This window comes from Phoca vitulina, unplaced genomic scaffold, assembly GCF_004348235.1.
Source record: "Phoca vitulina isolate PV1807 unplaced genomic scaffold, GSC_HSeal_1.0 scaffold101, whole genome shotgun sequence".
Classification (NCBI taxonomy): domain Eukaryota; kingdom Metazoa; phylum Chordata; class Mammalia; order Carnivora; family Phocidae; genus Phoca; species Phoca vitulina.
This window is the reverse complement of record NW_022589804.1, coordinates 1,676,528-1,690,291: the sequence shown is the minus strand read 5'-3', so window position 1 is coordinate 1,690,291 and position 13,764 is coordinate 1,676,528.

Here is a 13,764-nt window from a genome sequence, read left to right as displayed (position 1 = left end):
TTTCTTTCTTTCTTTCTTTCTTTCTTTCTTTCTTTCTTTCTTTCTTTTTCTTTCTTTCTTTCTTTCTTTCTTCTTTCTTTCTTTCTCTCTCTCTCTCTCTTGCTCTCTCTTTGCTGCTTCTACTCTTGCCTATATGCATAAGTAACATGGACATAATGTGTTTGTTTAGGTAAGGTCATTGAAAGCTAATGGCTTCTTCTTGCTTCAGTTCTATAGATATAGAACAAAAGACCAGAGATGTTGGGGGGAGACAGGGGATGACCAGGTTCTAATACGTGGAGGAGTGGGTGTGGGTCATACCTACTGCTGGGTGAGTGAGCTTAAATACAATTTTAAAAGGGCCATTCCTGAATTATATCTCCTTTGTCTATGCCTCACTGTCTTACTTTCACTCTGCTAAAAAACAATAATATTGTTTTTGTTGAACATGGTAGATTGAACACACATGTTTGTTGCCTCCCCCTCTTGAAATCCCACTAAAGAATCTGTAAAAAGGTTTTTTAAAAAATATTTTTAAAGCAGGTAACAGCCCACCTGAACGACCCTGGAAGATGGGAAGTAGATGCATGAGTAGTTATTGAGGTTGCAGTACACAAAAGACTGAAACTTTCCTTCTGAGGAAGTGCAGCAAGAGAGATGGTCGCATCTCAGCACTATAGAGTATGTTGGAAATAGGAAGATTAACTCTGATGACTGGGGAATAGGGTGGAGCTGAAAGTAAAGGAATTAGTTGAAAATATTTATAAGGTGCCCCTCACCACAGGACTCTTCTCTTAGTGCACCTTGCCATGTGACTATATCTCCTTTATGTTTGCTTCAATAAAACAGAAGTTCATGTTTCTTTTCATATTAACAGATTCAGGGAAATTCTCTTTGAGATGACTAGACAGCTTACAAAAATAGACCTATACTTACTGACATCTGGAGGTCCCTCAATAAAGCAACCAATCCCTCCAATTAATCACATTCTGGTGAATTAAGTCATTCAACAACTTCCACCCTTGTAAACGAGTTTTCAAAGAGGTTTTTGAATGACTCTTACTTATATATTTGAGGTAGCCCTAATATGAATCAGAGGTAAAATAAATATGAAAAAAAAAGAAAGAAAGGAAAAGACATACCAAGGAAAGAAAGAAAATGGAGGGAGCTAATTAAACAAAAAAGCAAACAATCATAAATATCCCCAGAGAAATAAGAAAAGGTATTTCATCCATTAAAGAAAAGGATACTATCATAATCAGAGAAAAAGAATGATCTTTTGTTCTCCAGCTTCTGTCCATGAAAGAGTAACTGTATAAGATTTGCCCTCTTGCTGTAAACAACTATGAACCTAGAAAAACACATGAAGCAGCTGTTTTGAGGAACTGGATCATTGACCACTCAGTACTATAATCTCTGAAATAAGAGAAACAAAGAAGGAGAGCCCGTTTCTCCAGGCTCTCAGTCTAGAGGTGCACTCCTGTCCATGGAGCTGGAAGGTGGAAACCAAGCAGAGTATGGTAGTCTTGCTGATCTGAAGAATCAGGGATTTGAGAAGAAGGCTTCTGAAATGATTGGAATTTGGGGGTAAGCTACCAGAGGGGAGGAAGCTGCAGAGTTGAAGGTACCCCAAAGTCTGTCTGGCTCTCCCCCATAGACCTTATCAAAAACTGGCTGCATATGTGAAGGGTGAGACCCTGTGAGTCCCAGAGGGGAGGAACAGGTACAGGGCTGAATCCTAAAAGAAAATAGCAAAGAACATGCACTACTGGAATATATGGGAATACCAATCCAGGCTAAAGTGAATAAGCTTTGGTGAGCACCTTGCTCATTTATTGGAGACCTCTGAAGTGCTCCATCTTACAAGTGAGAACCATGCCCTGTGTTAAGAAGCATGTCCTAAGACTAAAAACAAAATTAAAATATCCCCCCCATTAACAAAAGTAAACCTGAGTCTGATACGATCAATAAAACCCATCATTATTTAACTGTGTGCCAGAATTTTTTTTAAAAGACAATGTAATTAAAATCAGACAACATAATTCAGTCTTTCTACAATGTATTATCAACAATGTCCAAGGCAGAGGAACAAAACTTGCCATCCCTATATTTTTTTGGCATGTGAATTACTTTAGGCTGATTATTTTTAAGAAACAGAGGTGTAGGAAGAACTTGTGACCTTCCCCCTAACTGCGTAAAAGAATTTAGATAGAGGTCTATCCCAGGAAGGGAGCTATCCCCATAGATAACAATAGTATAATATGCACTGGGTAGGGTAGACAGGGAGGAACCTAGCAAAGTCTGTTTGTTAAAATTCCTCTCTGCCCCCATTGTTTCTGTGTGCCTCAGAAAACATTTGTTTACCAAATATTTACTCTTTTCCATTTTTCCGGCAAATTGCCTTCCTTCCCTTTGTAGCCATAAACCTCTACACACTTCTTCTTTGTCCAGAATGGCATATATACCTCATTTTGCCTGACTGACTTTGGAATCTCTCAGGTTTATGTGGATTCCTCATAGGTACATATTAAATTTAATTTTCTCCTGTTACTCTGTCTCTTGTCAATTTAATTCTTAGGCCAGCCAAGAAAACCTTGAAGGATACAGAAAAATTTTTCTCCCCCAACACCAACAAAATATAAAAATTTTCTAGACATCCAAGGAAGTAGGGAAATAAATCCAAGCAAAAAAATTAAGCAAAAAAAAAAAAAAAAAAGTCAAAGGAAACAGATTTTAAGATAATCCAGTTATCATAATTGGCAGAAAAAAAACTTTAAAACAAGATGTTGTATATATGTTCAAGGACTTAAAGAGGAATATAAAGAGAGAACAAATGGAGAAACTCAGCAGAAAAAAATGGAAACAAAACAAAACAACAACAAAGGGACCAAATAGAAACTTTAGAACTGAAAAACCATAAATCTGGTAGGAAAAAGTCATAGATTGGGCTGAACAACAGATTTGTTATTGCAAAATAAAGGATTAGGAACTTAAAGACAAATTAGTGGAAATTAGCCAATCTTAAGAACAAAGAAACAAATGACAAAAAATGAACAAAACCTCGGTAGAGAAAACAAAGTTCTACAATATAGTTTTATCTGCAAGGAATAACTCTTTATTTTCATCCGGTGCTTTACTGATCACTTTTTTATACCCACCGTCTCATTTAATCACCATGATAGCCCTGAAAAGTACCATTCTTCCTATTTTACAAATGGGGAAACTGATAGGAAAAAAACAGGACTTGCCTAAGTTCCAAGGCAGGATTTAAGGCCAGGTATTAAGAACTTCATCCTTTTTACCTTCCTCACAGTTTCCTCTCAGATACCAGATCCCCAGGCTTTAACATCTCTTCCATTCCCTATCTACCCACCTAGCATTCCCAAACATTAGAAACTACTCTTCGTCTCTGGAGGTCTCTACAAGAGAGCCCAGGATCAGCTATTAACCACCTTCCCTGACATTTATCTCCCTGTGATTTATTTATTGAGAATAAAGTTGTCAGGGCTACTTAAAGAGACATCTTGGTAATCCAATAGGCTATTCCAGACTGATTTCTATTGTGAGAAGGTATTAAATGGCCTTGCAATTCTGTTTCACCTTCATATATTTTAACTGGAGTAAGACAGATGTAGCTCCCACTTAGTATATATAAGACACTGCATTAAAAGCTTTATTGCATATATTATTAATTTTTCATTTAAAACTAATTATATGGCAGGCATGTTGCCAGATTCAAGGAACACCACATTGTATAAGATAGGGCTTCTGCTTTCATTAAAATTTACAGTCTCATTCAATCTAATTTAATCTTCAAAATAGGCCCATCTCTAACAAAGGGGTATTATTACTCCCACTTTTCAGATTCAAACACTGAGCCTTTCAGAGACTTGACCTGCTTGAAGTAATATAGATAATAAATGTTGTACCTCCAATCTGTATCTGATTCAAAATCATGTGCTGTTAAAAACTGCTCCTTGTTAATAATCTCAAAAAAATAATTAAAATGGCAGGATAGCCAGAAATCTTAAAATATAAATAGGGATGATAGTACAGCAAGGCTAGTCTTGATATTAATGATTACTACCTTGGCCTGTGCCTATGGATGTTTTTCTAGGTCTTTTATATACAATATATCATTTAGCCCTTCGAAAAGACCTCCTGGTGTAGATATTATAGTTCTCATGTATTGATTAGAAAACCAAGGCTCAGAGGGGTTCAGCAGTTTGTCTCAAAGTCAGATAGTAGATAACTGACATTCAAGCGTCAGGCTGTCCAACTCCATCTTTTGTTCTTTACTAAGACATACTTAGTCTTTTGGGACTTTTGGGAAAGAGACTTTGCTTTGGAAACTGCTCCATTCATGCTTAGTCCTGCTTGTCCAGGTCAAAAGAGCCATGGGCATACTCTCTTTCTCCACTCCTTTTCCACACTCTCCTTCCTTAAGATGTCTCAAATGCCGTGACATTCTCCTGAGAGATGGGACATCACTGGTCTTAGAATCAGAGACTCCCACCCTAATCCTAGCCCTGCTACTCATTTGGTCATGTCACTTTCCCTCTCTGGGCCTCATCAGCTTCTAGTGTGGAAATCTGGTCACCAACAGGCATAGAGCAGGTGAGTAGAAACCTTCAGATTGACCCCACTGATGAATGAAGTTGATGATCACCCAGGAGCGTCTTCTCACTTCTCAACTGGGGCAGGAACAGAAAGAATCACCACGTTGTTCAACTCTTTGGAAGGACACCAAGGGGGCGCCTTTCATCATCTTTGTCAGTAGATGGGACCTGCAGCAGAAGACGCCACCACATCTGAAGGGAAGACACTGGAGCCAGGACTGTTGGTAACTAACAGAGAGGGAAATGGTGGGTGCCAAGCATGGTAAGGAGCCTTTGGGTCTTACTGGGTTGTTTTCCTGCTAAGATTTCTGTTAAAAAAATATTTTTAAGCCTGGACAGCTAGCATGTCTGGCAGCGTTTTTCAGGTTCTTGGTGGGAACTTAAGAAAAGAAAAATTACCGGGTCCCCCAAAATAATCTGGGTCCTTTGGACTGTGGACCCAGGCCCCTGAGACAACAATTACAGACACAGAAAATCCCAACCAGTCAGGTAAGAAGCAATATGGTTTTGAAAAACCCTCTGTATTGAAGAAATAGGATTATTTCTTAATTTTATTTAGATAATTTATCTACTTCCTGCCCTTCCTCTGTGCCCTGTGGGTATTGAAAAAAGCAAGCTGAATCTGTTGCAGTATTGTTGCACTACTATGCCATTGGAAGAATTTGATTTTTTTTTTAAATTCAGAGGGGAACCTGTTGTTTAATATGCACAATCTTAAAATACTTTCCAAGAACCAAATGTGCAGAGAAGTGAATATTGGGTTATAAGGAAATCCCCTTTGAACTCTCAAAGCACACATGTCCCAAAGTTCTTGGGGTTTCAAGGTTCCCCACTTGTAAAATGAGCGACTGGCCCCAGAAAGAGCTTATATCTAAGATTCTTTCTAGTTCTGATATTCTGTAAATCTATTAATATGTTGGAGTTCATTTGCCTCAGAAGGCCTATTAGAAATAAACTTTCACTGAGTACCAAAAATATCCATAAGGGAATCTTAAATAGTTATCTAATCTCAGATACCTCTGGGAATATCAATTAGGAACAGGGATAGAAAATGGGAACAAAGAAACAAACAGCCCTGATATTAATCATCCTTGCTTATCTGTCAAAAGCAGGGCTAAAGAAAGCATACTTTATTTGCTTTAGTTCACCAATTTCTTTTGTTTAGAGAGAGTACATGTTCAACAGAATAAAAATGGATATTGCTTTATTTTCTACTAATAACAACCAAGGATGTGGCTTCACGATTGCTTATTGTTTCTGTGTTTTCCAGCATTTAGAATGACTGGAACAAAAGGAAAGGAACTGCTTGAGAATGACTAACAGCATGAAAAGCAATGCTGAGGTTTTGTTCTACCTGACTGAAAACCTAAGGATTTGGAGATTCATGCTTGCCTGCAAAATGCTGCAGTGAAACTCTATGGAAAGGTTAGGATGGCAAGCCATGAAATCAGTCAGAGAGGGACCCGTCAGAGGAGCTGGGGCTGAGATGGTAAAAAGGAAGGATGCATGGCCAAGTCCTGTTCTCCAAGAGCCCCTGGAGTTTACTTCCTAATGAGGGCCTCACATGTGAACCCTGCCTTGCAAACATCCTGGGCTGGAATGGCATAGATATTTTTCAAGGCCACGTAATAAAGACTTCATAGAAAGCAGATATACTGAGATTAAGATCAATAGTATAGGTAAAATGCACAGTACAGTACCCTTTATATATGCTACATAGTTGTGCTCAATAAATAATACCAGAATAGCAGCAGGGGCACCAGCAGGAAAAAAAGCCATCATAACAGAAGTTGTGGTTGTAGCTATAGTTGCTATTGTTACCCTATTCTCAAGTAGGGGGTAAAAGATGAGGACACATCTGGGGGCAGTCTCCTCTCCCCATCTGGCTCTTTGGTATCCAGAGGTCAAGGATAATGGGAGCTCTAGTGGAAGAAATGAAGGGGTTTGGAATATGTATGCCGGTCCCTACTGCCGCTTATATACACTGCCTTATTTCTATACTTCATGGGGTAGGTAGCTTCAACTCTGTGTTACAGATGAGAGAAATGAGAATATGGAATTGAAAAAAATTTCTACAAATCCACAGAGTTACTAAGTGGTACAAATTAGGACACAAACCCAGATATGCCTGCCCCCATCCATCTACCTCATGTTTCCCCCTAATCTATATATCCTAAAATTACAAGAGTGGAAATGACCCATCTGTCACTCCTCTTACCATACAACATTGCTACTAGGTAGGCATTATTATCTCCAATTAAGAGAGCAAATATTGAAGTTCTGACTTCAGAGCTGTCCTCCATTATCTTCTGGTTGTAACAAGCCCTGTGGGTGGTGGTGGTGATCCCAAATCCTGCCCTTACCACCTTCTCTACTGATGAAGCCTGTTTTTCACCCTGGCTAACATATGGATTAGGGAGGATTCTTCTCCAATTCTTTTGTTTCTTTTTGGACTTTGTTACATGCATAGTGACTGGGGTGAGGATGGGAAGAGACAGTTTGGAGCCTCTGATGCTCAGCAATGGAGTCAGTTGGCACTGACCAGGCTAACAAGACGCACAAACATCAAGGTCAACACTGCAAGTGTTACCAGGGCTAGCACGAAGCAGTACTGGATCACATGGCTTCTGAGTGAAGTAAGAAATCAGATATGGGACTGCAACAAAATAAAAAGCTTCTGCACAGTGAAGAAAACAATCAACAAAACTAAAAGACAACCTACAGAATGGGAGAAGTTATTTGGAGATGACATATCCAAAATATGTCAAGAACTTACACACTCAACACCTAAAAAACAAATAATCCAATTAAAAATAGGCAGAAGAAATAAATAGACATTTCTCCAAAGAAGACAAACATATGGCCAACAGACACATGAAAAGATGTTCCACTTCACTCATCATCAGGGAAATGCAAATCAAAGCCATAATGAGATATCACCACACACCTGTCAGAATGGCTAAAATCAACAATACAAGAAACAAGTGTTGGTAAGGATGTGGAGAAAAAGGAACCCTGTGCACTGTTGGTGGGGATGCAAACTGTGCAGCCACTGTGGAAAATAATAAAAAATTAAAAATAGAACTCCTCTACAATCCGGGAATTGCACTACTGGCTATTTACCCCAAAAATACAAAAATACTAATTCAAAGGGATACATGCACCCAGATGTCTATAGCAGCATTATTAACAATAGCCAAATTATGTAAACAGCCCAAGTGTCCATCAACTGATGAATGGATAAAGGAGAAGTGTTCATGGACTGATGAATGGATATATACACAGTGGAATATTACCAGTCATAAAAAAGAATGAAATCTTGCCATTTGTAACAACATGGATAGAGCTAGAAAGTAGAATGCTAAGTGAAATAAGTCAGTCAGAGAAAGACAAATACCATATGATTCCATTCATATGTGAAATTTAAGAAACAAAACAAATGAGCAAAGAAAAAAGAGAGGGAGACAAACCGAGAAACATTCTTTTTTTTTTAAAGATTTTATTTATTTATTTGACACAGAGAGAAAGAACACAAGCAGGGGTAGTGGCAGGCAGAGCCAGAGGGAAAAGAAGAAGCAGGCTTCCCACTGAGCTAGCAGCCCAATGCGGAGGTTGATCCCAGGACGCGGAATCGTGACCTGAGCTGAAGGCAGCCACCTAACCGACAGAGCCACCCAGGTGCCCCAAGAAACAGATTCTTAATGATAGAGAATAAACTGATGGTTATAAGAGGGGAGGTGGTTGGGGGGGATGGGGGTAATAGGTGGTGGGGATTAAGGAGTGCACTTGTCATGATGAGCACCAGGTGAGGTATGGAATTGCTGATTCATTATCTTGTACACCTGAAACTAATATAACACTGTTAACTATACTGGAATTAAAATATAATAATATTAATACAAAAGAAAGATATGGCAACCACTAGAAAGTCATAAAGAGACAATCCAGGTATTCCTGAATGTAAAGTTGACAATCAAAACAAACTAATAATCAACAATAGATTAACTTTAACATCAAAGGGCCAAGTTGCACCCAGTCATGTGTATTTCTTTACAAATTTTGTCAGTTATAAATTCCCCCTACAATCTTAACTCTTGGTAAGAATTTTAAATGTTTTTATTTTTCTTCAGAAACACATGGCTGGCTAGAGCATGGGCTGTTCCTCAGCCATCTGACCGAGTGTACAGACTGGAAAAAGAGAACCTTCAATTGTCCTCTGTCTTTTGCCATCTTCAGGGTGCTGAGCAAACTAGAGGAGCAGCCTTATAGTGGAAACTGAGTTTCTCAGACACTCAGGAGATCAGCTATTTATATTATACTTCAGGCAATGACTCTACAGTATAGGGTCAGGTTGTTTGCTTTCAATCCTAGCTCTATCAACTACTCACTATGACCTTGGGCAAGTCAATTAAACTCTAGAGCCTCTCTTGGTCAATATAATATGGTTTGCTGTGAGGATAAAATGAGATAATCATGCTGCTAAGGCACTTAGCACATAATGAGTGATCAATAGCTGTCAGCTATTATTTTGATCGTTGCCTTGCGGGGGTTCAGGATATGGAAATGTGTGAGTCATGCTATTGTGGTGATTTGGATGTTTATTAGATCTATTAAGGGGAAGAGTCTTGAGAAGGAGGGAAGAGTAGGTTATGAAAGCATTTATCAAATCAAAGCTAATATTGCTTCCTCCAAAAGGGACAGTATCCAGTCCTTCTAAAAGGTCCCTTATGGGCTGCTGTATGTCCCCAAGCTATTGGCTTGGTTAAAAAATGCACTGAGTCTTAGAAAAAAAAAATGTTTCAGACCAGACTTTGGCACCTTTCTGAGGCAGCCTGAAGATTTGTTCCCCTCTTCTCTGACCTCTGCTCTGGGCAAAGTATTAGGATCATTGCTGGCTACTCATGAAGTCTGAGCTTGGGGGATAAGAGAGAGAAATACCCTCATTTCTCCACCATCTCCCCTCCACCCCCGCCCCTCAGTAGCCCTTGTCTTTATCCAATATTTTGAACACTTGGAGTCCTTATTCAGGAAAAGGGAGCTTTGATTTTTGTACTGTCAGCCAAGAGTCAACAGCTTATGCCTACCTGGTAGCTAACATAATTCTGGTAACAAGGATGGCTAACTGGTTTTGTAGCTCCCCACTCTTCCACTGCCTAAACGGGCACCACAGTGGGGTGGAAAGAGCACTACATAGAAGATTTCAAAGATCTGAGTTCCAGGCTACACACCCTTAAAATAATTGTTTTAACTTTCTGAACCTCAGTTTTCTCCTCGGCAACATGAGAATGAGAACCTGCTTCAATAGTGTTGTAGTGAGGACTTATGTCGATAAGACAGATGAGATTATCTGCCTGAGGAATCTTCTCAGATGGCCATGGAATCTAATGGAAACAGTTCAGATTACTGATAGGAAGATATTTTTTGTTTGTGGTGAAGAAAGGAAATGTCTTCTCATTAACCTCCTCCTGGAGGAACAAAGGTTGAAGGGTACAATTTTTTACTCCCAGCGAAAGATCCATCTTGCTTCTTAACCGGAATTCAGGAGTCCATGGTCATTTCCACCTCCAGCTCCTAGAGATACCACAAGGGGGAGCACTTACCCTTCCGGATGTGCAATATAGCTCCATTGCTATCCTAGCACCCTTTCCTGGTGTTAATGTTGCCCTTCCTAAAAACAAATAGAGGCAGGAAGAATAAAGAGAGACCTACACTGAGCAAGAAAAACACCACGGTCTTCTGTTGTACTACAACTAGCTTGCTTTAAGTTACCTACATTCTTCTAGATCTCATTTTTCCTTATTTGTAAAATGCATTCAAAACTTGGCAGGCACTAATCTAGATAATGATGATTCAGAAATGAAAAGATTTAGTCCCTGCCTTCAAAGAATCCAGAGCATCATGGGTTAAACAGACATGCAAACCAACAGTTCCAAAGCAAAGTGATAAACGCTATTGTGTTAGCAGCAGGAGCTTGGAGGAAGGAGCCCTTAGGGTTTATTAAGAGTAAGAAGAAACCACAGACAAGGCAAAGCTTAACTTCCAATCTGAAGGAGAAGCAGCAGTTTGGTAAGCAAGAAAACAAAGATGGGTATTGCAGGCAGAGAGGAGAAAATACGCAAGCACAGACATGAGAGAGAAAAGGTCAGTTAGCCTAGGATACATTTGAGGTAGGATCCAGATTCTTATCCTCTGGTCCATTGATATTTCCTTATTTATGATATCGTACATATGTGTTTACTTCCATTTTTTCTTTTTTATGGAGGAAATCTATTTGTTGATCTCATATTCCTGAGTTGGTTGGTAATAAGGAGGATATGTATAATATATTTGTGTATATATACACATTTATATATAATGAGGGAATTATAAAATCTTTCAATTCATATAACCACTTCTGTCATGCTATGATATTTATTTACAATCAAGAAATTGTGTACATAAAACTAACCCTGTGTCTCAAGGGCTATATCCAATTCTTCTTATACAATGATTTTTAACTATTTATAGATTAACTATTACATATCCCAGCCTCACAATGGCTCCTTTGCAACTTCCAATGGAATCTGCATTTGTTCCAAGCCCCTGCTTTCAACAGCCTTGGGCAATTTCAACTCTGTCTCTACGTGTTACCCAGACCTTTTTTTTTCTTTCATTTTTTTCTGTAATAAAACTAAACTGGCCAATGAGTTTTTTAAAAAATATGTCTAAATAGTGGAGAGGAAGGTAGCAACAATTCCACATGATTTCCTCTTTTCTAAAATCTTCATCGTCCTCCATCACCTCCTCTCTCTCTTCCAAAGACCCTGCTACTTATTTTACTGAGAAAAGGGAAGCACTGAGAAGAGAAATTTCTTGTCCTCCCTCTGTAGCCCACAGCCTGCCTTTGTCTTTATGTTTTACTCTGCTAACTTTCCTGCCATTAGCTCAAGTCCACCCCTCCCTGGAGCACAGGATCCCCTCCTTCTCATTTAAAGATATTTCTCTAGCATTGTCCATTCTTTTCCACATATCATCATTTTTTTCTCTCCCTGCTAGAATTCTTCCACTGCCGTTCAAACACAGTGAAATATCTCTGACCTTAAGAGAAAATCCCCCCTTTCAACTTCATATCCATCTTCTATAATTACCCCATTTATGTTTCTCTTTATAGCAAAAGTCCTTAAAAGAGTTGTCTGTATTTATTGTCCCCATTTCTCAACTCCTTTTTCTCATTGGAACCTATTCTGTCCCTAGCAGAAACCAGGTACATGTGCAAATTCTCAGCCTTCATATTTTTTTCACTCAACAGCAACACCACCATAGTCAATCATTCTTGTTTCTTGAGGCAGGTTCTTCACTTCGGGGGGATGGCACATTTTCCCAATTTCCCCCTTACCTCACTGGCCACTCATTTTCTATTTCCTTTGCTGGATTATTTTTGTCTTCTCCACCTCGAAAAGATTGAACATGCCACAGTTCATGCCTGTTCCTCTCCTCTAACCACATTATACTCACTCCCTGGGTAATTTCCATAAATCAATTGGAATACTTCCTCTTCAGTCATGTTTCCAAATTTAAATCAGTAGCTTAGACTTTTGCCTTGAATTTCAGAATCATGTGTCCAACTGCTTCTTTACACCTTTGCTTGGATGACTAACAGTTATTTTTAATTTTCCACCTACACCACCACCCACAAACCTGCTCCATCCCCGGTTTTCCCCATTTTTGTAAATGGTGCCACCATTCCTCTGGTTGCACAGACCAGAGCCATCCACGACTTCTCTTTTTCTTTCACAGACATACAAATCCACTCTGTCAGCACAGCCTTTCAGCTTTCCCTTTGACATATACCCACAATCCAATCTCTCCATCTCTGCTACCACCCCCCTGCTCTAAGGAATGTTTCCCACCTGCTCTCCTGCAACAGACTTCTAACTATTCTGTTTTCATTCTTTCTTCCCTCATCTGGAACAACTGATATCATATTTATAAAATGTAAATTGTATAATGCCATTCCCTGCTAAGTACAAAAGTCTTCCCATCTGAAGTCCTTATAAATGATACATGCATGAAATCTAGTCCCTGTACTTCTCTTTACTCATATTCTACCCACCCCCTCATCTCCACTCTGGCTCATTGAATACTCCCAAATGCGATCCTGCCTCAGTTTCTTTGTTACAGCCTTCTCTACTTAGAATATTTTTACCCAAATATTTATGACTCTCCATCTCATTTGGTCTCACATGTAACTTTCTCTGAGAGTGTTCTGCAACTTATCTAAAATAGCACCCCAATTTTCTTTTTGACTTTCTGGAATTATCCATACCTGATATTATAGTACTTAGTCTAAATGTATTTGTATGTTTGTAGTCTATCTTCTCCACATACATAGCCCTTTGACAGCAGGGACTTCTCTCTGATTCATCACGAGAACAGTGAGGTGCATGGTTAGCATACAGAAAGTATATATGCAATAAATAAGAGAGGACCGAGGTAAATGAGTCTATATGACAACCTACACATAGGTCTTGTCCAAAGAGGGTCTCTAGCTGAAGCTACTGACAAAGACCACCTAATTTGTCTTTAACCATTTCTCTCTAGAATACACAAAATTTACATAGGGTTTGTAAAATATACATAAATAAAGTAATGTGTTGGGCAGAAAATCAGTCTTTAAACTTGGTGAAAGCAACAACTTTCAATAAAAGCAGACACCTTGGTATGAGTCTCTAATAATACTATTAATAATGGTAATAGCAGATTTTTACTGAGTAGTTATTACATGTTACATGCTGGTTCAAGTGATTTATATGTGTGAACTTAGGTAATCTTCACAACGTTACCGTGAGTGAGGTACTTTTAATTTCCCCATTTGACAGGTGAAGAATAAGAGGGCAAGAGATATTATCATAGAACTAATAAATGACAAAAACAGATTTTAAATGTATGAGTCTGTCTCCTTGTTATTCTGTGATTCTTTTTCTTGTATATGACGATGACAAAAACAAAAGCTTTAGGGTAAGATTCCTTATTCTAAGATGTTTTTATCAATCATCAATCTGTCATCATTCACCTAATTGTATCTTTTTAAAATGAATAAAACTTCCTATTTATAGATATTATCATCATTATTTTTAATAACCATCATTATTCACTTTTAATAATCAAGTCATCCTAAATTTGGGCA